This window comes from Oryctolagus cuniculus, chromosome 7, assembly GCF_964237555.1.
Source record: "Oryctolagus cuniculus chromosome 7, mOryCun1.1, whole genome shotgun sequence".
NCBI lineage: Eukaryota > Metazoa > Chordata > Mammalia > Lagomorpha > Leporidae > Oryctolagus > Oryctolagus cuniculus.
In genome coordinates this window covers 72233301-72257713 of record NC_091438.1, presented here as the reverse complement: position 1 = coordinate 72257713, position 24413 = coordinate 72233301, and the positions used below count along the sequence as shown (strand labels likewise).

General features: G+C 36.9%; 1 long non-coding RNA gene and 1 other non-coding gene across 2 annotated transcripts in view; one reads left to right on the top strand and one right to left on the bottom strand.

Moving 5' to 3' along the window:
* The window catches only part of LOC127493665 (uncharacterized), a 53524-nt gene that overhangs the window by 13827 nt on the left and 15284 nt on the right, over positions 1-24413 (top strand). The window lies entirely within an intron of this gene.
* LOC127493848 (small nucleolar RNA SNORA21) lies at positions 22523-22658 on the bottom strand. Its single transcript, XR_007924386.1, has one exon. It is a non-coding gene; the product is annotated as a small nucleolar RNA SNORA21 (small nucleolar RNA).

Here is a 24413-nt window from a genome sequence, read left to right as displayed (position 1 = left end):
AATAAAATAAGCATGGATTGCATTATACTTTCAGACAATGCTTTTTTCTTTCCCATGTGTGTATTATAGTTTAATAAGGTTCACTTATTTTGCTTATGACTCTTTAAGCATAAATTTTTGCCATAATTTATTTTGGCAGAGATTGAGTACTTGCAAAAGTACTTGTATGGGTACTTTTACCTTCAAAATTTTTTATGTGAAATATAGGGACATAATTTGCTTTAGAGTCTTTTTCTAAAATTTTATTTAAGCTATACAAGTTTTATGCATTTCATATATACAGATTTAGGAACATAGTGATACTTCCAACCCACCCTCCCTCTGGCCCACACTACAACACTTCTTCCTCTTCCCTCTCCTATTCCCACTCTTAATTTTTACAAAGATCTATCTGCAGGTGACTTGATGATTGTAAGTTTAATCCTACAGTAAGTAAATTGTTCAACAAATAGTATGAAGATAAAACACTGTACCCCAGCAGAAGAGACAAGGCCTGTAAACAATCATCGCTCTAGCTGGACACCGCTGTTGTGGGGAGGATGTGGTTAATGAAACATGCCATGCTCTCTCTCTGCCTATATCACCATGAGTCCCTGCAGTCTGATCTCACCTCCGTCTCCAAGCTGGTGCCCTCTCCGGCTCAAGGCTGCTGGAGGCCTTGCTTTGGGTTGATAGCATCTGTGAATATGCTTATAAGATATTAGGAAATGAATTAATCATCTTCAGCAGTTTGTTTATTAGTTCATTGACACATGGAATTTGTAGATTGAAAAGAAATTTGAAGAAAATTGTATTGTATGTGTGCTTACTCCACTTTCAAAGACCTGGCATTATGAAAGGGACAGAAATAAGTATGTGTATAGATTATAATTCCAAAAGACATGAATTTATCTCATTTTTTCACATTTTTGTGTCTTGATGAGCTCTATTATTTGATCTGTTTTAAAGTAAAATAGGGAATTTTCCAGTTAGAGAATACTTGGAATGCCACTCCTGAGTAGTACAGATGAAATGAACTGGTAACAAAAATGCTGTCAATGTATGTGTAGCTGGATATATATTCATTTGTATGTATATGAGTATAATCACATAACTGCATTTTGATTTGATCCATAGCCATCAAATTTTCTTAATTTCAAGTTTAAATATGCTGCATTTATGATACCTGAATCTAAACTTATTATCATCACAATTATTTCTAAACTTTTTAAAAATTTACTTATTTTCATTTTATTTGATAAAGCAGGCTGACAGAGACAGGGAGGCAGACAAAGAGAGATTTGTTAATCTACTTTTTCACTCTAAATTCCTGGAATAGCCAGGGCTGAGCAAAGCTAAAGCTAGGAGCCCAGAAATCAATCTGGGTCTCCCTCATGGGTACAGAGACTCAAGCACGTAGGCCATCATCTGCTTCTTCCCTTGGTACACATTAGTAGGAAGTCAAAGAGCTGTGACCTCAACCTGACACTCTGAAATGGGATGCAGATCTCCCAAGTAGCGACTTTAGCTAGCTTTGGCCTGGCCCAGCCTGACTGTTGAGGCCATCTGGGGTGTGAACCAGTGGATGGAAGATACGTTGGTCTGTCTTTCTGTCTCTCTCTTTGTAACTCTGACTTGCAAATAAATAAATATTTAAAAATTATGAAAACTTTTCTGAATATGCTATTTTTGTCATATCCCATGAATCAAAAGAAGATGCCATAATAAGAAAATCAGTAAGCTTAATAGTCCCTTCCAAAGATGAGATCCCTGTCAATTAATTCTGATGGATATGTAATGTACTTCTTTATTTTCACCCATAACAGAGGGTTGGAAACTGAGAGAGAATGAGAATGCAGGTGTATACCTATCTATCTTTCTGCATCCACCTATCTATCTAGAATTGAGGGAGACATTTTTAAAAAAAATTAATGGAAAAGAGAAAGGAGAATGAGAAGTGTTGTTACTTGGAAGAAATAAACTAAATAATTAGACTGAAGATGTGCTCCAACCATAGGGTTTGATCTCTCTTTGGCTGGAGATGGACCCTCTTAGAAAACAGGCAGTACTCTTCACAGTACTCTACTTTCCCATTTGTGAAAGTGAAAAGGAAAAGAACCACTAAGGAAGACACTTTCCAAACTGACTTAACCATTTCCCAATTTGGAGTTTTCTAATCCTTACACATCTTGAATCACATACCTACCGGCGGAGTAGCTTCATACCCCAAATTTAAGCCATTGTAGGAAATTCAGGCATTGTTTTCATTATAAAGACATCGGTGACATTGAAAGAAACCAGAGTTGTGCACCTGTAAATGTGAATCAATTTGTGTAGGATCTGGGGGCTAAAAATGTCCCAAAGCATGGGTTGATTTTCCTTGGGAAAGGAGGTTATTATTTCTTTAGAATGAACAGTTTGGGTAAAGCTGGATGATTTTTATTGCATTAGCTCATCATAGGCTTTCCTAATCTCTGCTTTCTTGTTTTCAAAATGCAGAAACACTGAAAGAAAAAACGTCCTAAACTAAAAGCTGGTTTACTCAGCTAGGGCAAGTGTTATCCCTGAGGTCAACGACTGTCTGAATCAATAGCATATCTTCCATATAGTCGAATTTATATGGTGAGTCAGTCCACATAATCCAAATTCATGTCAGCTGCAAACGAACTGTTTAAAAATACCTTGCTGTCATCTATTTCTTAAAACTGATTAGCAGCAAATTACTAGAGACCGTTCTATCAATGCATCAATATATTTTGATGCACTAGTGATTTGGGGGGGAGTGTTTTTCTTCACATTTAGGTGCTTATCAAGTACTTTTTGATACATGCATATTTATTTTCAAGCACCATTTAGAAAATATTAACTAGACTTGCTGCATCCACAGAAATTTTAAGCCACTTATTTTGTTTCCAATTAACAAATGTATTTCAAAGGCGGTGAAAGCTGATTAAAAAATCTGCCACACAGCCGCCTTATAATACAAAATAATTTATCTCAAATGAAATTCAAAATTTAAAAATAGACTCTATTTGCCAAGCATATAATAGTTAATACTTTGAATTTTTCTGCTTTCATAAAAAGCATTTGCTGAAACTTTTACATACTTAGCATACTAAATCCTAACAAAAATAATTTATGCAATATTGAATAATTCTATTGAGCAGAGCTTATGTAATAACCGTTTTCCAATATCTGTCAGGATCTCAAAGTATACCAAGGAATCTTTTAAGCTATTGTATCTAAGCACCACAAAAACTCTGTGAAATAAATATTATTTTATTATTATATCCATGTTATGGATGAGACGCCGGATGTACAAATTATCTGGCTATTAAGAATTCTAAGAGGAATTCCAGCCCAGTTATGCATAAAGATACAGCCAGTACGTGTTCAACCATGCCAGTCTTTCTAAGAATTAGGAAAAATTTAGAATCAAAGAAATATTCCTTATTTCATTCTGTGGTAAACTGTGTTTTAAAAATTATTAATGTAAGCAGGATAATAAAAATATAGGAATCTGGGAGAAGTTTGAAAACAAAGAAACAAGAAGGAAATGGCATCAGCGAGGTTATGTTTAAGAGTATTCTTTTTTTTTAATATGCATTTCCATTTTTTTATTATTTTTTTTTTATTTTTTGACAGGCAGAGTGGACAGTGAGAGAGAGAGACGGAGAGAAAGGTCTTCCTTTGCTGTTGGTTCACCCTCCAATGGCCGCCGCGGCCGGCGCGCTGCGGCCGGCGCACCGCGCTGATCCGATGGCAGGAGGCAGGAACCAGGTGCTTTTCCTGGTCTCCCATGGGGTGCAGGGCCCAAGCACCTGGGCCATCCTCCACTGCACTCCCTGGCCACAGCAGAGAGCTGGCCTGGAAGAGGGGCAACCGGGACAGAATCCGGCGCCCTGACCGGGACTAGAACCCGGTGTGCCGGCGCCTCTAGGTGGAGGATTAGCCTAGTGAGCCGCAGCGCCGGCCCGAGAGTATTCTAAACACAAGAGTGCGATCTCAGTCCTCATTATTCAAAGTAGGGTGCAGGAGCCAGATTCAACAGGGAGTATGTTGACAATGCAGACTCTCATCATCACCCAAGACTTACTCAATATGAATCTGCATTTGCACCACATCCCTGGATGATTAATGGGCACATTAAATTATGAGAAGCACTGCTCTAGGTGGCTGATTTTACTGGACAGAAACTGAGATTTTCGCTTGACTTTGGAGCTTCAGTTGACCTACAGTGCTGTCTATAAACCTAGTCTCAGGATTCTAATGAAGAGGGAGACAGCTCAGGGGGGTTGCCATGGGATTTACAACAGCTAAGGCACCAGCAGTCTCCAGCCAGACTCAGGGGAAATCACATCAAAGTAGTAGAGACTTGGCAACCTGCCAACATGATCACACTAGCTTCTTTTTCTTTCTTTTTCTCTTTCTATTCAGACCTGTGTCTCATGCCCATGTATGATTTTGCTTCAGCTCCAGACTGGACATGAAGCGGGTTCAGTTGGATGATATGGAAACAGTGAATGCACAAAGATAAAGTAACTAGTGAGGGTAATCTTAAAATAAGTACCTCGATTAAAGTAGTGAACAAGTGTTCCAGGTAGGAAGAGAAAGAGATGGAAATTTATATGTATGCATGCAGAGAGAGAGAAAGAGAGAGAGAGATTTTAAGAGAATTACACAAGATCTCCAAATCAATAACTATTTGGAATCGAGATTTAATACCTATTTCATCACTCAGTCATGAGGTTATTTTTTATCTAAGCATATAATTTTCATACCATCAAGAGCAAGAAAAATGTTGGCTAGGGGTAAGCGTTTACCATTAAAAGAGTCCTAATGTATCAATAACTTTTATTGAATTAAAAGGGTGTGACATTAAATTATAACCTTAACTGTCATAATAATATGGCATAATAGCATAATTATGATTAAATTATTATCACTATTACATCTGTCACAGATGAATCTCCTAGATGGATGGAAAAATCTTACTAGTTCATTATTTTACTTTCCCAGCAAGTGTCCTACTATCATGTCACAAATTCGCATAATGTCCTTGAGAGCTGGATTTTCTGTTAGAAATTCAGAGTGCACTGAAGTTTGTGAAAATCCTACAGATGGCAGAGTGAAATTCCTACTGAATACACATTTGATGAGAATTTGTGTCTCATTTATTCCAGCCACAAATGAAATATTTTGCACTTATGAACTGTGTCACAGTTGAGCTTGTTTTGGTGGTAGTGTTTGAATAAAAATGAACTGGGTTGAAAACTTTAAAGCTAAGGGAAGCCTTGCCCCCTTTCACTCTGTGAACATAGATATCCTCCTGGCCCTTGAAACACACTGCACTTGATAAGCTGCCATCTCTTTTCCTTTTTCTTTTTAAGTTTAGAGAATGCATGTTACGGTAAAATAGTCATTATAAATGACAAAAAAGGAAAGAAAAAAGGCTTATATTTGTATAGTCATACATATAGCAAAAGTTACTTCTATAGGCATTATCTTTGATATAATTCTTACAATAATTTTAATTATATATTTTGAATATATTTGATGATGATAATTTGCATTGGAAGAAGCCATGCTTAAAGTGAATAAATGATTTGCTTGATGTTACATTGCTAGTAAGTGGCAAAGTGGGGTATTTTTATCTTTAGTCTTCTATTTTTAGTCTATTTTTTAATTTTTTCACTTATTTATAAAATATTTAGAGGATATCCTCCTGTTCTAAGTACTACTCTACATTCTGGCATATAAAGGTGAGCAAAGAAAGAAAATATTTGTCCTTTCTTGAAGCTTATAGTTTAATAAGGTGAGGAAAGGATGTAGGGACACAAAGTCTATTAAGTAATCAATCTGGAATGGAAAGTGGAAAAGTGAGCTTGAAACAAGAGCTCAGAGTGGAGGATCTTGATGTATCCTAAAAGTATCAATATCTTCCCCAAATGTAAGTCTTTGTGCTGGGATTTGAGCAAAGGAAGACGATGAAACAAAACAAAACCAAAGATATCATCCTGAAATATGAGGGGAGTGAGTATGTGTGAAAAGGACATGAAGACTGACAGGAAGAAATATTCTGACATCATAGGAGTAGCATAGTATGTAGGAAATGCCAAGTATAACAGGGAACTTGACATTTGCAAGGAAGTTAAACACAATCCATAAGGCTGAAGCATGAGTGAATGGGGGAAGAGCAGAATGGTAAGATGTAGCAAGGGGAGGGACTCGCCTATGCATAACTTGTGAGAGTTTTTAATCAAAGACGATGTGATGGAGTTTAGTAGTTGGATGAAACTGACGAGATTTATAGGTTTCAGGATGGAGTGAAAGAAGAGATATAAAAAGAAGTTGCCATTGTATTGAGATAGGAGAGACTGAATTTGAAGAGATAAGTGTGGTTGAAATTTGTGGGACTGAATAGTACTGAGCAGGAATCTGTACATCTAGACATATAAAGAGAGATAGAGACATTCTCCCAAGTCTTTGGCAGAGTATGGATTGATGCCTGCATGAGACAAAACTCTCTGAGGCTAGGAAAGACCTATCAGGAATGAGGAGGGAAACCAATGTTTGGTGTCCATTCTGAATAGGGAATCACTCATGTTTCCACTACCCAGAATGGAAAGAACTCATAAATACAGATATAAGGGGGTTTGTGTAGCTGTTTTGAGGAGTATTGCCTTAACAATGAGGCTAAGCAAATCTGAAACTACTGGCTTATCAGACTGTGAAAGGATTCAACTGATTCTAAATAAATAACTGGATATAGGAGAAAATATAATACTATTTAAAGAAATGCAGCATAATCCAACAAATGCAAAGGTAAAATTGTCAATGTTTGGGGCATATTAAAAAATTACTGGGTGGGCAAACAGCATAAAAACATGACCTATAACCAAGAGAAGAAACAATGAAAAGAACGACTCAGAAATTGCAACGATGGAATTATCAGAAAAGGCTACTTATACAGATATGAATAGGCTCCATTTGTTCAAGAGGCACCGGAAAATATGAACACAATGTGGCAAGAAATACAACACTTAAACATCAGGAATGTTACAAATATAACATATAAATGAGAAATGCTCTAAATGGAATTAAATATATTAGATACTGAAGTAGAAATGGTTTATATGTATGAAGATATCCTAATGCAAACTGACCAAGGGGAAGCACCAGGAGGGAAAAAGACTGGGGAAATTAAAAACAAACAAACAAACAAACAACAAAGCAGAGCATCATTGATTTATGGAATATCAAGTGATAGTTACAGTCTCAAGAGAAGAGGTGGGAGTGGAAGAGAATATAAATTTGAAAGCAGAGAGTTTGTTTTCTGTCTTTTTCATACACTAAAGGCTTCCTGCATTACAATGTCTGCTTCTGTCTTTCTCACAAGGCATCACTCCGGCATGACTCTTGCTTCCCTATACCACTTACAATGACTCTTGATAACATTGGGCCCACTTCGACAATCCAGAATACCTTCCTCATCCCCAGGTCATCTGATTAGCAAATTAAATAACATCTACCATCTTAATTCATACATAACACATCCATATTTTGAGAATTGTCATAGGTATATTAAGAAACATATCATTCGGACAAGTACATAACAAAGTTTATTAAGCAAAAAAAAAAAAAAAAAAAAACAGAAATAAATGTACATAGCAAGATATAATTACTGAAAATAAGTTGTGGAAAGAACTATTAAAATCAGCCAGAGAAGAAAAAGCACATTATGTTTAGAAGAACACATATATGAATGAGAGTACACTTGTTTTCAGAAACTCTATGAGCCAGATCATTAGGGAGAGACATTTTCAAGATCATGAAAGAAAAAATGTCACCTGAAAATTTTGTACCCACATATAAATACTTCTATAAAAATATCTTTTAAGTGGAAAGAAATAAAAGGAAATAAAAGACTTCCTTGAAAATGAAAGCTGAGAGAACTTATCACTAGCAGATCTTCATTACAAAAAAAAGGTAACAGAAGACAAAAATGTTCAAGAAAATGGAAAAAGATACATATAGGATTTGAATCTACACAAAAGAATGATGAAAACTGCAAATTGCTCATATCAAACATATCATTATTTTGAAAAACTTCTTAAAACAATAATTTACTTCTTCATTTGAAAAGCAGTGTAAAGAGAGGGGGAGACAGAGAGAGAAAGAGAGAGAGAGGTCTTCCCAACCACTGTTTCTTTCCCCAAATGGCTACAATGGCCAGCGCTGGGCCAATCTGAAGCCAGGAGCCAGGAACAAGGAACCAGGTCTTCCATGTGGGTGGCAGAGGCCCAAGCACTTGGGCCATCCTCCGCTGCTCTCCTAGACCATTGGCTGGGAGCTGGATCAGAAGTGGAGCAGCTGGGACATGAACTGGTGACCATATGGGATACTGGCATTGTAGGAGGCAGTTTTACTATAAAACAAGTCTTATTAATTGTTTTATTTTTTAAAAAGATTTATTATTTATTTGAGAGGCAGAGTTACAGATAGAGGGAAACAGAGAGAGAGGTCTTCCATCTGCTGGTTTACTCCCCAAACGGCTGCAACGCTGGAGCTGGGCTGATCCAAAGCCAGAAGTCAGGGGATTTTTTCTGGGTCTCCCATGTGGGTGTGGGGGCCCGAGCACTTGGGCTGTCTTCTGCTTTCTTCCCAGGCCATTAGCAGAGAGTTGGATCAGAAGTAGAGTGGCCAGGATACAAACTAGTGCCATATGGGATGCTGGCAATGCTGGAAAAGGCTTAACCTACTTTATAAAACAGAACTGGCCCCAAGTATTAGTGGTTTTAAAAGTGTTGAAATCCTAAGAATCTTAAGAAAGTTGGTGGTTTTCTGACTACCACAGAATTAGGAAAGAAATAGATGAGAGAAAAATATGGAAAGTACCAATATTTAGAAATTGAATAATCCATTTCCAACAACCCAGATCAAATAAAAAACAGGGAGAAGTTAGAAAATGTTTTGAACTCAATGAAAGTATAAACATGGCAAAAATTCTGAGATACAAACTGGTATTGATGAGAATTTTACACAATTATATTATCATATCAGAAGAGTAGAAAGATCTCAAATCAGTAAGTTGACTTTCACACTAAAAAACTAGAAAAAGAAGATAAACTAAAATAAAAAATATGTCAACTAACTGGGTGCATTTCTTAAATATATATTATATTATGGCATAAATAAATATATAACATTATATAGATTACATATATAGCATTATATGAATTATAATATATTTGTATAGGGGCCAGTGCTGTAACAGAGTCTTGGCTTTTCCATTTTCCATCCGGCGCTATGCTGTGGCCTGGGAAAGCAGTAGAAGATGGCCCAAGTCCTTGGGCCTTTGCACCCATGTGGGAGACCCGGAAGAAGCTCCTAGCTTTGGATTGGCAGAGCCCTAGCCATTGTGGCCATCTGAGGAATGAACCAGCGGATGGAAGATCTCTCTCTCTCCCTGCTTCTGCCTCTCTGTAACTTTGCTTTTCAAATAAGTAATAAATAAACCTTTAAAAATATATGTAGTATTTTCGTCGGCGCCGTGGCTCACTAGGCTATTCCTCCGCCTTGCGGCGCCGGCACACCGGGTTCTAGTCCTGGATGGGGTGCTGGATTCTGTCCCGGTTGCCCCTCTTCCAGGCCAGCTCTCTGCTGTGGCCAGGGAGTGCAGTGGAGGATGGCCCAAGTGCTTGGGCCCTGCACCCCACGGGAGACCAGGATAAGTACCTGGCTCCTGCCATCGGATCAGCGCGGTGTGCTGGCCGCAGTGCACCAGCCGCGGCAGTCATTGGAGGGTGAACCAACGGCAAAGGAAGACCTTTCTCTCTGTCTCTCTCTCTCACTGTCCACTCTGCCTGTCAAAAAAAAAAAAATATATGTGTAGTATTTTACTAGATATAAAATTATATATGTGTGTATATAATATATAAAACCAAAACTGAGAGAGGAATAAATTAAAAAGCTTAATAGTCCTCTCATACTTAGAGCCATTGACTATAATTTCAAACCTCCTTGCAAAGAAATGCCAGACAAAAATGGTTTCATCAGTAAATTCTTCCAAGTATTTCCACTTCTTCTAGAGAGGAGAAAAGGGAACATTTTCCAACTCATTTTTAACTTGTGTTTAATTTCGATATGAAAACCTGATAATGGTACTAAAAAAGGAAAAATACAGTCTTACCTTATTCATATAGATGCCAAATAACAAATATGATTAACAAAATATATCTAGCAATGGACATATACACAAACAAATGGCACTTTTCCAGGAAATGAACTTTTCTTATTTAAAAATCAATCTATATAATTAACCATATTAACAGAATAACAAAGAAGGTTTTATAATTAGCTGAATAGATGTACGAGAAGAATTTCATAAAATTTTATGCCCTCTCATACTGAAAACATTTATTTGGGGTGCTAAGAATAGAAAGATCATTTCTTAATTTGATAAATTTAGGAAATAATCTACAACAGACCTCATAATGGAAAAATGGTGAAATCTTTCTGAGATCATGAAAATACATAAAAGTATCAATTTTCTCAATTTCTCTTCAACATTATATATTAATAATGGTAAGCTGTGCAGTAATACAAGGGAAAAATGAAAGTATTAAATATTTTGCAGAAATGAATGCTCATGATTTGCTGATGACATCATTATGTCTGTAGAAAATCTGAAAGTTAATGTTTATTTGTATATTAGCATCAATAAATGAATTTAGCAAGTTTTTCTCAATATAGATTCAGTTTACAAAAGTTAATTGAAGGGCTGACTTTGTGTTGTAACACATTAAGCTGTCGCCTGCAACGCTGGCATCCCATGTGGGCACTGGTTGGAGTTCTGGCTGCTCCACTTCCAATCCATTTCCCTTCTACCCATTATGCCACAATGCCAGTCCCAATAAGCTCCCTTCTAATATGCCTTGGAAAGCAGCAGAAGATTGCCCAAGTATTTGGGCTCCTACATGTACGTGGGAGACCCACAGGAAGCTCCTGGTTCCTGAGTCTAGTCTGACCCAGCTCTTGCCATTGCAGCCACTTGGGATGTGAACCAGTACATGAAAGATCTTTCTCTATGTCTCTCTCCCTCGCTGTAACTTTCCCTTTCCAGTAAACAAATAAACCTTTTCTATAAAAGAATTGAATTCTTTTAAAGAAGAAACAAATGATCCTCAAATGAAATGTGAAAATGATAGTTTTTAGCATACACCATATTTTCAATATATAAAAATTATTCTAAGGAAAAAGACACACTACCTCTATAGAGAAAACAATAAATATGAATGTCAGGGTGGATATTTGGTGCAGCAGGCAAGATGACACTAAGGACACTTGCATCCCACATCAGAGTGCCTGGGCTTGCGTTCCAGCTCCATTCCCCACTGCAGGTGCCTGTGAGGCACATCCTGGGAGATCGAAGGTGAAGGCTCAGGCAGTTGGGTCCCTAACCACCCATGTGGGAAACCTGGGTTGAGTTCTGGACTGCTGGCTAAGGCCTGGCCAAACTTACTTGTTGTGGTCATTTGGGGAGTGAACAAGTGGATGGAAGATCTCTGTGTTTGTTTCTGTCCCCTGTCCTTCAAATAAGATAAATTAATTAATTAAAGTTTTAAAATGTGTACTAATGAAAGAAACTAAAGAAGATAGAAGCAAATAAAGTGATAGGCAGTGTTTGCAAGTGAGAGGACTAACTTGTAATTATTTAACATAGTGATTTAAAATTTGATACAATCTCAAAAATTCTATTTACATTCAATATCTATTTAATAGATCAGAAATTAATTTAAAATTTATATGGAAATTTAAATGGTCAGAAATAAAGCATTCTTAAAAATGGAAGGATTTATTCTACTATTTATCAAAATTATATAGTTCTATGCTAATCAAAACTTTGTGATACTACATCGAGAAAATAAAACAGATCAAATGATATAATTTTGAGGACCTAGTAAAAGATTTGCACTTTGTTAAACTCTTGATTTATACAAAACTACTTCTTCTGAGCAATGGTGAAAGGAAGATCTTTTCAAAAAAGATGTAGGATCAATTGGATATGCACATTTTATAAAGAAAAGTTTGCCCTTTCTCTGTAGTGTACATAAACATTGTGTCCAGGTGGATTGTAGATCTAAATGTGACTGGTTAAATGATAAAGCTATTAGGTTGTAATCTGAATCTGTGAGTCCAAGAATAGGGCTCTAATTCAATGTATTTTTTCTTACTGTAATGCTATATATTTTATTTTGTTCCCTTAAAAATTATTCTTAGATGTTCAAAGTCTTTCTAAGACCTTCAAATGGATCTAGGAAACAAAAAAGCTTAGGAATTTCTATAAGTCAATGTAAATATTTTGATATTGGAGGTGGAGAACAATTTCTTAAATAGGACACGTAAAAGCAGACACATAATGTCGTGGTGCAGCAGGTTAAGCCACAGCTTGTGGCACCGCCATCTCATATCAGAGTACAAGCTGGAGTCCTGGCTGCTCTGCTTGATACAAATTCTAGTTAGTAAGTAGCTGAGAAGACTGCACAAGCTGGCCAATGTACTTGGGCCTCTGATACCCACACAGCAACCTGGATGGAGTTCCTGGCTCCTGGCTTTTGCTTAGCCCACACCTGGTTGAGGAGTGAACCAGCAAATTGGAGGCCAGGCTGAAGCCAGGATCCAGGACATGTGTGTGTGCCATCTTCTGCTGCTTTCCCAGGTGCATTAGTGCGTTAGCAGGGAGTGGATCAGAAGTGGAGCAGTTGAAACGCCAAACTGGACCTAATTAAGATGCTGTTGCTGAAGGAGGCTGTTCAACCCACTATGCCACAGTGCCAGCCCCCAAAAATTCTTCTTTATGAATAGTTAAATTGCAAGCCATAGATTATTATACACACTGCAAAGTGATCTTAAGATGTGAGCATATTGATTTAAATTAAGAAGAAAATGACAATGCAGTAGAAAAATTAATAATATGTAAGATCCAAATTCAGTACTTATCAAATGAATGTGAATTAAAACAGAAATGAGGTACTACTACATAAACAACAAAATTGCTAAAAGTACCAATCCCAAATTTTGACTGATGTTAAGCAATATAAACCTTCAAATACTACTGATCATACTGTAAATTTTTCAAATGGTTTTATTCAAATGGCTTCAAATGACATTATTATTATTACAGAGAGAGAGAGACAGAGAGAGAGACAGAGAGAGAGAGAGAGAAAATGACAATGAGAGAATGAGTTCCAATATGCTGATCACTTTCTAAATGCCCACAATCCCAGGGCTGGGCCAATTTGACATCAGGAGCCAAGGATTCAATAGGGACCACTCATGAGGGTGTGAAGTGTCTAATTATTTGATCCATCACCTGCTGTTCCCCAGGGTGGGCGTTAACTGAAGCTGGGATCCATGGCAGAGCTGGAATTCAAATCCAGGAATTCTGATAGAGAATACAGGCACCCCAAGCACAGTCTTAATGCTAGGCCAAACATCTGCTGCTTTATTATTATTTAATTTTTGAAAATAATTATTTATTTATTTTATTTGAAAGAGTTATACAGAGAGATAATGAGAAGCAAAGAGAGAGAGAGAGAGAGAGAGAGAGAGAGAGAAGTCTTCCATCTGCTGGTTCACTCTTCAATTGACCGCAACCACTGGAGCTGAGCTGATCCGAACCAGGAGCCAGGAGTGTCTTCCGGGTCTCCCAAGAGGGTGCAGGGACCCAAGGACTTGGGTCTTCTTCCACTGCCTTCTGAGGCCATAACAGAGAACTGGATGAGAAGTGGAGCAGCCAGGACTCGAAACAGCATCCATATCGGTTGCTGGCACTGCAGGCGGCAGCTTTACTCACTGCACCACAGTGCTGGACCCATTATTATTATTTTTAAAGTTCAATTTATGCATACTTAATGATCAGCATAGTATACATAAGATTTTTTTTTAATAACAACACTCAAGTCCAAATATTTTTCAGTGGTCAAATGAATAAATAAAATGAATGGAATTTGACTTGTTAATGAAAGATCTACTGCTATATAAAGGCCTACTAGATGAATTTCATAAACATATTGAAAAAAGCCTGACACAAAGTTATGCATATTATATACTGCTGTTTAAAATATAAATGATAAGATGAATCTATGGCATTCAAACTCAGGATAATAGATGAAGTGGCTGGGGCTGGGAGGACTTTGGGGTGCTAGTGATGTTTAACTTCTTAATTTGGATATGATTGCATAAATTTTCTCACTGGCATAATTCAGTGTGCTATGTGCTTACAATTGTATGCTTTATATGCATTATGCTTTAAAAGTTTAAAAAATTGTTAAATAGCTTGAAAATACATTTTCCCATTCTTTTGGATGCTTCTTCAATCTATTGATTGCTCCCTTTGCTATGCAGAAGATTCTATATTTGATATACTCCCATTTGTCTAGTTTCTTTCTTTTTTTTTTTTTTTTTGCTTTGGGGCTCTTATCCAAGAAATCATCACATACACCAATGTTTTGAAATGATTCCCCTACATTTTTTCCTAGTGATTTCATAGTCTCAGGTCTTAAATTTAGGTCTTTGATCCATCTTGAGTTGATTTTTGTATATGGTGAGAGATAGAGACTTCATTTCATTCTTCTATATACACACATCCAGTTTTGCCAACATTATTTATTGAAAAGATGGTCTTGTCTGCAATATATAACCCAGAAATTTTTGTCAAAAAGTCAATTGGCTGTATGTATAGATATTAATTTCTGGGTTCTCCATTCTTTTCCATTGATCTATGTGTTGGCTTTCAATGCCAGTACCATCCTGTTGAATTATTTTGAAGTCACATATTATGATGCCTCTAACTTGATTTTTTTTTCCTGAGGATGAGTTTGACTGTTCTGGGTCTTTTGTGATTCCATATGAACATTGGAATTGCTTTTTCTTATTCTTTAAAGATGCCATTGGTGTTCTTTAATAGGGATTATATAGAAACTCTAGATTGTTTAAAGCATAGACATTTTAATAATATAAGTCCTTCAACTCATGACCAAGGAATAGTTTTCCATTTGAGTATGTGGCTTATTTTTATTTTTATTTAAAAGAGTTACAGAGAGAAAGAAAGAGAGAGAGAGAGAGAGTCAGAGAAAAGAGATCTTTCATCTGCTGGTTCACTCCCAAGTGGCCACAATGTCTGGAGCTGGGCTGACCCAGTTCTGGAGAAGAATAGTGATGATGAATGAAAAGCAATGTAAAGGTACTTTATGTCCTTGAGCTGTTCACCTGAAAATTGGTTAAAATGATACATTTTATGTATTTCCAAAAAATTTGCACCAAAAGAAATTTATTTTTAATTTTTCTCTGAATGTTTTCAAGTGCCTTTGTCATTGTTACCACAGTAAAAAAAAAATATCAGTTGCATAACATTAAAAGATCTCTAATGTTAACTACATTTATGAACTAGGAAATAACTTTTATTTATTATTGTGCATTATCATCCAAAAGCAGTGAGTGTTTGAGTAGCTTGTAAAAAATAACCAGTTACACTCACTCTCAATATATTTCCAAATCCTTATTAGGAGCAGTGAATTTAGTGATCCCTAATATTCTGGTTACACATTTTTCATGTGCTTAAACAAATTAAAAAATATAGTCTGAAAATCCACTCAGTGATTTTAAGAAGTCAAACCTACTCTACCTTGTTAATACTTGATTAACCAGACAACTCAAGATGATAGTGCTAAGTCTAAAATAATTGTTTCTCCATTCAAAAAACTGTTTCTGAATAATATTGACTTATATATACAAGGGGACCTCATAAAGTTAATGGAAATGGAATTAAAAGATACATTTATTTTCATGCAAAAATTTTTTGAAATCTATGCATTCTTTTTACATAATTTTTTTTGTTCTTGAACTATTAGAAAACCTCTGGCTTATACAACATTTTCATTATTTATTTAACCACCTTTAGACATCTCAACTAATTCTATTTTCTGACTGCAGTAAACAAATGAGGGCAAATATCTCTTAATAGTGATTTCATTTATTTTGGGTATACACCCAGCACTGGGATAGCTGATAATATGGTAGTTCTAGTTGCAGTTATTTGAGGAAACTTCACACTGTTTTCCACAGTGGCTGCAGTAGTTTACATTCTCAAAAAGGGTGGAAAAGAGTTACGCTTTCTCTGCATCCTTACCAGCATGCTGTTTTTTTTTTTTTTGCCTTTTTAATAGTCATTAGAATTGGGACAAGACAGTAATTTACTGTGATTTTAATTTGCATTTCCCTGATTGTTAGTGATGTTGAGCATGTTTTTGTATAGTTTTTGGTTATTTGAATACCTGAGAATTGTCTGTTGAGATCATTTGTCGATATTTTAATCAGCTTTTTTTTTGCTGTCAAGTTGTTTGAGTTCATTATATGTTCTATTAATCCTTCTTCAGATGAATTATTTTCAAATAAAATGATACTTTGAAAAATTCATTTAATATGTATAATATTTAAAAAATTATGTGAGGCTTGTGCTGTGGCAAAGCAAGTTAAGCTACCACCTGAAGCTCTGGCATCCCATATGGGTACTAGTTCCAATGGCTGCTCCACTTGCTATCCAGCTTCCTGGTAATGCACCTGAGAAAGTAGTGGAAGATGGCCCAAGTCTCTGGACCCTGCCACACCCATGGGAAACCCAGAGAAGTTCCTGGCTCCTGGCTTCAGCCTGGCTCAGCCCTGGCCATTTTGTGGCTGTTTGTGGAGTAAACTAGCAGATAAAAGGTGTCTTTCTGTCTTTCCTTCTCTCTTTATAACCTGTCTTTTAAATCAATCAATCAATCTTAATAAATTACAAGTGGATTTTAAAAATTTTGTGCACCTAAATATTATGTTAATTTCATTTTCCATGATCTTTTTAAAATATATTTCTATTTTCTCCAGTTCTGTAGTTTGCCTCTCTTTGTTGCTGATTGTTGCTTTTTAGTCTGTATGTGATAACACAATTTTATTCAAAGACAATAGAAACTACTGATTCCTTTGTTATCATGTTATAAATTTAACATTGCAAAAGGCAGCCACTAATTTCCTTATGTTTCAATTGAGCACTTTTGTTTTCAATCAGGTATCTATATGTTAACCATTAACTTTTGTCAGAGTAGAATTTGGGGTGCTTTTGTCAATAGTTCATTGCCTTCTGCATCTCATTAGATAGCTTTTTGTCATCAATTTTGTTTATAGCACTTTCTAGTCAGCCTCATCAATGAGTTTCATTAAGAATTTGTTTACTCCTCTTTCCAAATCATTAATGAAGTTGTTAAGACAAAATTGAATAAAGAACTCCTTGGCAGCCTATAAGATGCTAAACCTGAATTGAAAAGAGAACTATTTTTCATTACTCTACTTAGAGACTTTCCTTCAATAGTCAATCCTTTGGATAGTACTTTATATAGGGCAACTAGAATTAATTCTGCTCATTGCATTTTATCATGTTGTAACCTGCCATCTCATTTAATATGATAATTTTCTTAGAGAAGGGGTCTGGAAAGTTGCAGTAAAGGAGGAGAGAAAATCTTCCATTTTAGAAAAGCCATAATGTTTCCATGTTAACTAGCTTCATTAGAGACAGGGAAATTCTTGAAAGAGTAGAGATTTCTCACTCAGATACTTGACTTCCTCAAGCCATGATGAATGATGAATAATTCCATGGATAAACAAGAGTACTAAACAGGTAGAACTAGAGAAAGAGATAATAGATGAGGATGACTTTCATTATTTTGAGTAGATTTTTTTTAACTTTTATTTAATGAATATAAATTTCCAAAGTACAGCTTATGGATTACAATGGCTTCCCACCCATAACGTCCCTCCCACCTGCAACCCTCCCCTTATCCACTCCCTCTCCCCTTCCATTCACATCAAGATTCATTTTCGATTTTCTTTATATAGAGAAGATTAGTTTAGCATACATTAAGTAAAGATTTCAACAGTTTGCTCCCACACAGAAACATAAAGTGAAAAATACTGTTTGAGTACTAGTTATAGCATTAAATCTCAATGTACAGCACATTAAGGACAAAGATCCTACATGAGGAGTAAGTGCACAGTGACTCCTGTTGTTGACTTAACAAATGGACACTCTTGTTTATGGCGTCAGTAATCCCCCTAGGCTCTTGTCATGAGTTGCCAAGGCTATGGAAGCCTTTTGAGTTCACCGACTCTGATCATATTTAGACAAGGACAAGGTCAAGGTGGAAGTTCTCTCCTCCCTTCAGAGAAAGATACCTCCTTCTTTGATGACCCGTTCTTTCCACTGGGATCTCACTCACAGAGATCTTTCATTTAGGTTTTGTGGTTGTTTTTTTTTTTTTTTTTTTGCCAGAGTGTCTTGGCTTTCCATGCCTGAAATACTCTCATGGGCTTTTCAGCCGGATCCACATGCCTTAAGGGCTGATTCTGAGGCCAGAGTGCTGTTTAGGACATCTGCCATTCTATGGGTCTGCTGTGTATCTCACTTCCCATGTTGGATCCTTCTCTCCCTTTTTTATTCTATCAGCTAGTATTTGCAGACACTCTTCTTGTTTATGTGATCCCTTTGGTTCTTAGTCCTATCATTATGATCAACTGTGAACAGAAATTGATCACTGGAACTAGTGAGATGGCATTGGTACATGCCACCTTGATGGGATTGAATTGGAATCCCCTGGTATGTTTCTAACTCTACCGCTTGAGGTAAGTCAGCTTGAGCATGTCCCGAATTGCACATCTCTTCCCTCTCTTATTCCCACTCTTATATTTAACAGCGATCACTTTCAGTTAAGTTTCAGCACTTAAGAAGAATTGTGTATTGATTACAGAATTCAACCAAAAGTATTAAGTAGAACAAACAAAAAAAAATACCAAGAGGGATAACATATTAAGTTGCTCATCAGCAGTCAGGGTGAGGGCTGATCAAGTCACCGTTTCTCCTAGTGTTCATTTCACTTTAACAGGTTTCCTTTTTGGTGTTCAGTTAGTTGTCACCGATCAGGGAGAACAAGTGGTATTTGTCCCTTTGGGATTGGCTTATTTCACTCAGCATAAGGTTTTCCAAATTCCTAACAGGGATCACTTTTCAGTTAAAATTTAAACACCTAAGAATAATTGTGTGTTAGTTACAGAGTTCAACCAATGGTACTAGAACAAAAAAAAAATACTAAAATGGATAAAGTATTGCATTGTACATCGACAGTCAGGACAAGAGCTGATCAAGTCACTGTTTCTCATAGTGTCCATTTCACTTCAACAACTTTCTCCTTTGGTGCTCAGTTAGTTGTCACCGATCAGGGAGAACATATGATATTTGTCCCTTTGGGACTGGCTTAATTCACACAGCATGATGTTTTCCAAATTCCTCCATCTTGTTGCAAATGACCAGGTTTCGTTGTTTTTGACTGCTGTATAGTATTCTATAGAGTACATGTCCCATAATTTCTTTATCCAGTCTACTGTTGATGGGCATTTGGGTTTGTTCCAGGTCTTAGCTAGATTTTTTTAATTTGAAAGGTGAAGACAGAGAGAGAGAGAGAGAGAGAGAGAGAGAGAGATTGTGTCTCTACTGGTTCATTCCCCAAATGGCTGTAACTGTTGGGCTAGGCTGAAGTCAGGAGCTCTCCCATGTAGATTGGATGATAGGGCTTAAGTACTCAGATCATCCTCCTCTGCTTTTCCAGGCGTATTAGTAGGTAGTTGGATCAGAAGCCAAGCAGCCAGCGTTTGAACCAGCACTCTGATGTGGGACGCCTGCATTGCAGGTGACAGCTTAGCTCACTGCACCACAATGTTTGCCTCTAAGTAGGTACTTTTAATGGGAAAGTATTGGCTGTAGATCAGTTGTGACTGATAGAACGCTGTTCAAATGGAGCTGTTCTGTAGTCTGTACTATTCAATAGAACAGGCGCCACAGTGGCTGTGACTCCATACTTGACATGGGGCAGCTGCAACTAAAGAAGAGAATTTTTACTATTATGTAATTTTAATTGCCATCTATGTCTAGTTGCTGCCATATTGTATGCTAAAATTCTATAGCTATAGGGCAACCACATTAGGAGACAAAAGAGAAGAAATAGGGAATTTCTGCTCGAGGATAGCTCTAATTTAGGCCCTAGAATAAAGACAACCAGGTGGATTCCTTTAGGTGTTTTCCTCTATTGTTCTGCCAGAGGAACCAAATGTAATGGAACAAGAGTTCACTTGGTTCCAATTAAGTGCAATTTCTGGGATATAGTAAATGGAGCAAAAAACAGGAATGATTTTCAAGTAATAATTATAAATATTCTCAGAAGAAGAGTTGATCACCATGTTTTGCATACAACTACTAATATTTTAATTATATTTGGAAAAAATCACCCACTACGCATTTTTTTCTAGATTGCATTCATTTATTCATGAATGCTTACTGAAAAATTACGTAAGGGACATTAAATAACTGTGACTTTAAGAAGTGCTCATTTCTAATGTAATTTAAAAGGTAATGTCTATGATTCTCTAATAACCTATATTAGATTACTCTTTTCTGTCTTTATTCCAAGTTTTAGATCAACATGTCCCTGTGGTATGCAATTGTCTTCAGCTTCGCAAAAGTAGTAGACCTCCTAAACTTTTTACTTAGTAAAAGAGTTCAGTAGAAATAATATAAATGAGTTGTGAAAGGCTTTGCACCCAACCGAAGGTTTTATGAAGGAACTTGTGAAAATTATTGCAAAGATTATATCAGAGAATCAATCACTTTCTGCATGGCATCATCTCAAGCTCAATATTTTTCTCTAGCTGGAATAATAGGCATTAAGTGATTATAGACAATTAAGTTGGGCTTGTACTGAGTTTGTATCTGTATTTCCATAAACATGCAGACTTTTATATGTTCATAAAGTATCTTTCCTTTTGGAAAAAGCTTAGAGATAAATTGCTGGATCATCAATAAATGTACACTTAAATTTTAAGAAAGCTGCAGAACTGATTACTAACATGATCATACCATTTTTCATATTTTCAGGAAAGTTCCAGTTTTTCTGCATCTTTGTCAGCTTTTTATTTTAGGTAGCAAGTACAGTTGTGATACTTCACTGTGAATTTCATATGGATTTCCATATGACCAATGATATTGGGCATCTTTTCATGTAGGTATAGGAAATCTGGTGGTTCATTTCCTAGTGGTTGCAGCGGAACTGCAACTGGGCTGTTTGGAAGCCACAAGGCAAGACCTTCTTCCCAGTCTCCTTCAGGGATGCAGGGGCCCCAAGCACTTGGGCCATCTTCTGCTGCTTTCCCAGGTACCTTAGCAGGGAGCTGGATTGTAAGTGGAGCAGCCAGGACTTGAGTTATGCCCATGTGGGATACTGGCCCTGCAAGCAGTGGTCTTACTCATTACAACACAATGCTGGCCTCAACAACTTTCCTTAAAAAAAAAAAAAAAATGAGTGAATAACATCTGTGTGGGTTTATTTCTGAACTTCTCATTTTGTTCCATTGTTCTGTATGGCTACATTTTACAGTTTTATGGTAAATTTATGGTAAATCTATAAATCAAATGGAATAGGCCTTCCATCTTTTTTCTTTCTATAAAATTGCTTCTTTTATTCTGATTTCTTTGTTTTTCAATCTAAGTTTTAGAATTGGCTTACTGATTTATGTCAAAAAATTCAGAAGGAGGCTGGTGCTGTGGCTCACTAGGCTAATCCTCCGCCTCGGCGCTGGCACCCCAGGTTCTAGTCCCGGTTGGGGCACCAGATTCTGTCCCGGTTGCTCCTCTTCCAGTCCAGCTCTCTGCTGTGGCCCGGGAAGGCAGTGGAGGATGGCCCAAGTGCTTGGGCCCTGCACCCGCATGGGAGACCAAGAGGAAGCGCCTGGCTCCTGGCTTCAGATCAGTGGAGGGCCCCGGCTGTAGCGGCCATTTGGGGGGGGTGAAACAATGGAAAGGAAGACCTTTCTCTCTTTCTCTCTCTCTCTCTCTCACTGTCTAACTCTGCCTATCAAAAAAAAAAAAATTCAGACAGAATTGAACTCTTAAGAACAATGAACATGGTATATCTCTTCATTTATTAGGTATTGGATTCTTTAATCAGTGTTTAAATGTTCAGTATATAAATCTTGCACTTCTTTCTCGTAGTTATTCTCACATTATCCTATTAAATTCCAAGGAAGTTAATATTTTTGAAATATTATTTATGGCATTGATTAATATATAAGCACATCATTGGATTTTTGTATGTTGGATTTTTTAAAAGGTTTATTTATTTATTTGAAAATCAGAGTTACAGAGAGAGAGAGAGAGAAATCAATCTTCCATTTGCTGATTCATTCCCAAGATGGCCCTAACGGTCAGGGTTGCGCCAGGCTGAAGCCAAGAACCAGGAGCTTCTTCCAGGTCTTCCATGTGTGTGTCAAGGCCCAAACTCTTGGCCTTTCTTCTGCTGCTTTTCCTAGGCCAATAACAGGGAGCTGAATAGAAAGGGGAACAGCTGAGACGTTATGGGCGCCCATATAGAATGGTAGTATCAGAGAGGGCAGCTTTTTTTTTTCTTTTTATCACATCACCAACTGAAGCAAAACAGCAAAACATGCTGCCACTTCTCACCTTAGTGGTACTTTTTCTCTGCCACTTCTTGACTGCTCAATGGGTCATTAGTGAAAGACCCACTGAGTACTTTTAAAAAGGGAAAACAGGGGCAGCTTTACCTGTTAGGTCACATCTCCGGCCCCTGCATATTGAATTTAATATACTGATATTTAGAGAGTGATTGTTCTCTTGTTCAATTTATTCATTTTCATTATGTAATATATCTTAGGAAAATACTTGTTCTGGAGTTTATTTTGTTTGGTATTAACATTGCCACTCAGTTTGGAATATTTTTAATCCTTTCACTTTGAAATTTTCTTTGTCTTCATAGTCAAAGTGAAATCCCTTAAATACAAACTATAGTTCAGTATTTATTATCTAATACTCTAAATATATCTATTTTTGTTGGAATGATTATAAAATTTACATTTGACTTGATTAAAGATATTTATTGGGTTAATATTTATCATTTTCATTCCTTCTATTAGTTCCATCTGTTCTTTTAATATTTCTTTTTAAATGAAATACTTTAAAATTATGTTGATATTCATCAGTAGCTAATTAGTTATACCTGTATGTTTTTCTATTTTCATGCTTATCCCCAGGGGTTTATATCTCTACTTCTCACATGTCACTTTCAAATAATATACATGGTGTCAGAGCCTGACTATATGCTAGTTCTCTGTCCTCCCTCTCATCCTTTGTTGTCACATATTTTAATATTATGTGTTGTTTGAACTCCTAATATATTTTTACAATTTTTGCACTAAATAGTTTAATATATTTTAAAGTAACTAAAAGTAAAGAAATGTATTTTTTATATTTACCTTCAATTGCATAATTACCAGCAATCTTATTTTTATCTTTATATCCATTTTCAGTGTTCATTTCTGTCTGTATATCCAATTCCAATGTGGATTACTTACTCTGCCCTAAGATTTGCTTTTAGCATTCCTTGCAATGAATATCTTTCTGGCAATGAATTCTCTCAGGTTTTATTAGACTGAAAACAATGTTTTTATTTTTCCTCCATTTTTGAAGTGTTTTTGCTAGATACAGAATCTCAGGTTGGTTGGTTTTCTTTCAGTGCTTCAAAGATGGTACTTCATATAGTCATGAGTCAGACAGCTGAGATTATGTCTGTGCTATCATTACTGTAAGTGCACTACAGTCTCCAGATACTTTAGCAGTGGACAGCTGTGCCTTGTACTCACGGTGGGTGCTGAATTGCTGGTATTTCTTCTTCTTCTTCTTTTTTAAAGATTTATTTATTTATTTGAAAGTCAGAGTTACACAGAGAGAGAAGGAGAGGCAGAGAGAGAGGTCTTCCATCTGCTGGTACACTCTCCAGATGGCTACAACAGCTGGAGCTGTGTCGATCCATTGCCAGGAGCCATGAGTTTCTGGTTCTCCCATGTGGGTGCAAGGGCCAAAGGTCCTGGGTCATCTACTGCTTTCCCAGGCCATAGCAGAGAGCTGGACCAGAAGTGGAGCAGCAGGGTCTCCAACCAGTGCTCATATGGGATGCTGGCACTGCAGGTGACAGCTTTACCCACTACACCCAGCACCGGCCGCACGAAGTGCTGGTGTTTCTTGGTGTTTATGTGCCATCTTCAACTTTCAGCCAGCTGTGCACATTCACGCCACTGAAGTATCTCTCTGATATATGCTCTTGCTTTCCTCTACAGCTTCCTGTTTGTGATTCAGTGCAGACGCGTTGTTAAGGTGGGGGGCTTCTCTGCTGCCCTTGTTCAGTTTCACTATTTTGTGCCTGGGCATTGCTAGTGGCCACTCAGCATTTCTGACCCTTCATCCACCCTAGTGTCTGGGGTTGAACATGAGCAAAATTTCTCAT